This window comes from Bidens hawaiensis, unplaced genomic scaffold (genome assembly GCF_021521415.1).
Source record: "Bidens hawaiensis isolate Kalapana, Puna unplaced genomic scaffold, B.hawaiensis_p1.1 tig00059278_1, whole genome shotgun sequence".
NCBI classification, from domain to species: Eukaryota; Viridiplantae; Streptophyta; class Magnoliopsida; order Asterales; family Asteraceae; genus Bidens; species Bidens hawaiensis.
This window is the reverse complement of record NW_027500693.1, coordinates 26,112-28,756: the sequence shown is the minus strand read 5'-3', so window position 1 is coordinate 28,756 and position 2,645 is coordinate 26,112. Positions and strand designations below refer to the sequence as shown.

Below are 2,645 nucleotides of genomic sequence, written 5' to 3'. Positions count from 1 at the left end.
TCACTCAATTTCATATCCTCACCCTCTCAAGATTTTCAAACCACCACCAGCCAAACACCTCGCCTGCCCCGCCGCCGCTGCTGGAGAGATGAAAACACGTCAGTTCTAGGTTAGGGTTAACTCTACACGTCAATTGTCTGAGAACTTTATGTTTTCTTTTTTTTTTCTTATTGCTTTGATTTCCCATTTCAATTTATCGACTTGAGCTTGTTAAGAACTAAAGAATCTTGATTTCATCTTATTTTTATGTCCGGGTCGGGTTTCTTACCAAGGATAAGTTGTCCACCACAACCCCACCTAAATGCACTGGACTGAATCAGCATGAGGGTTTTGAAAGTGAATGTGAGTTCTTGATGGCTTACCCTCAATGCAACTCCGATGAGTTTTTAAATTATTTGAGTTTCTTTTACTGTTCTTGTCAAAAGCATAATTCTGTTGGGTATATTGTGCTTGTTGTTTGGTTAGCTGCTCTGTTTTATTTGTTGGGCAACACTGCTGCTGATTATTTCTGTTATTCTCTTGAAAAGTTGTCTAATTTGTTGAGGTTATCACCTACTTTAGCTGGGGTGACTTTACTTCCATTAGGGAATAGTGCTCCTGATGTGTTTGCTAGCATCGCGGCTTTCGTGGTTACTGATAATGGTGATGTTGGACTTAGTAGTATTCTGGGTGACTTTGTGTTTTGTAAAGCATTGTTTTTGTAAATATGCAAATTTTGTATGTTAAGTGTTGATATGTGGTCTCAAATGTTTTGCTTGCTTCCAACTTCCCCTATATAATAAGTGTTGACTAACTTTTGTATTTATTTTGTGTAAAAATAGATGGAAACTTCATGTAGTGAGTCTCCAAATATGAATAAAATGGATGCCTACACTGGTTATTGATGTTGATGAAGAAAACTTGAGCGAACCGGTCGATAGTGAACAAACCATGGAGCAAGAGGGGGATGGTAGTAAACGGTCGTTTGTGTGGAAACACTTTGCACAAAATAAGGAAACCAGCTATTCCAAACGTTATTATTGTAAGAAGCTTATTAAGTCGGGTTCAAAACTAAATGGTACGAGTGGCATGGGGAATCATTTGAAGCTATATTGTCGGACGTCTCTGCTTTACAAAAAGGTAGATAAGAAACAATCTACATTACGTTTTAAGCCTAAAAATTCGGAGGAAGGAAATGATAGTTTGACTACTCACACTTTTAATCAAGAACGAGTGGCATGGGGAATCATTTGAGGCTATAACCGTTTTGCACTCGTTTATCAAATCAAACCCCGTCAAACTTGCAAATAAGTTCTCGATTAACTTTCTCGTACAATATATATACATATATATATATGTTAGAATAAAAGCCCACTTGAGTTGTGAAAACTCTAGAAACTCATTCTCAACCACATGTTTCTAATTAAAGATTAAATCTTGTGCTCCACAATTAAAGTTAATAAAAAATGTTAAAGTTTTCTTACACTTTCTCTCTCCTGAAAACATATATATAAATTACTAAAAAATTGTAAAAAAAATAGCAAAACATTTTTTTTATGTTTTCGATGTTTTGTATTAAATGTAACAACATATATTACATGTTACAAAAAAAAACGATGTTACGTAGGGTTTTCACGGGTTTTCTCAACTCAAGAGGGTTTCAAACTATACTTCTCCTATATATATACACACACACACACACATTTATAAACTTATGTTGTCTCGACTTGAAAACCTAATATATATTTTAAGAGATAATCAAACTAAGGAAAATTGGTTTTTATTGGTCCCAACTTTTTCATTTTTGCCGGCGCTGATCCCAACTTTCATTTTGGCTGGCAACGGTCCCAACTTTAATATTCGTTTCTTCCACCAATCCGCGACTGACGGAGCACTAACTCCGTTATGTTTTTGCTTACGTGTCAATCTGAGTTGTCAAAAAAATCTTACGTCGCAACCACCGTGGATTATTGTATATAATAATACAGGTTCATCCATAATTCTGCAAACCCTAGAAATCCAATTGATTAATCCAATCCATGTTTGTTAAAATTAAGTTAGGGTTTTTGATTAGTGGATTAAAATGATTCAAAACCATGTTTTAATTACCTCGAATGATGCCGGGAAAGGGGTGAACGAAGTTGGCCGAAGCTCCGAGCTTGGAGGAAGGATTACGGGGTTAAAGAGGATATATCAATGAGATTTGAGAGGATGAGCAAGTTTAGCTTGGTGTGTGGGTCCTATTTATACTAGTAATTGCGATGAAATTCATTAATCAGTGTTAATTGCTTATGGCCGATTTTCCGGTGAAGGTTACGGGAATTAGTTTGACGGTTAAGGCGTTAAAATATAATTAGAATGTTAATTATTGTTGTTTATTGCCGTCTAACTACGTTATTCTAAATTAACGGGTCAAGAACGACTGAAATGGGGGTGTTTTTCGGTGGTCGGAGCCTCACGCCGTTGCCGGCGGCGGCTCGCCGGGAATACGGGCTACAGGGGGGGGTTGGGTTATTTTCTATTAATTTAATATATTTCAAATTTATAATTTCAGTTTAGACCCTAAAGTTTGAAGTTATATTAAGTATAAACCAAAAACATAACGGAGTTAGTGCTCCGTCAGTCGCGGACTGGTGGAAGAAAAGAATGTTAAAGTTGGGACCATA

General features: G+C 36.4%; 1 pseudogene; it reads left to right on the top strand.

Moving 5' to 3' along the window:
- The first annotated feature begins 353 nt into the window (after positions 1 to 353).
- On the top strand, positions 354 to 704 carry LOC143602643 (cation/calcium exchanger 3 pseudogene; annotated as a pseudogene).
- The last annotated feature ends 1,941 nt before the right edge of the window (positions 705 to 2,645 follow it).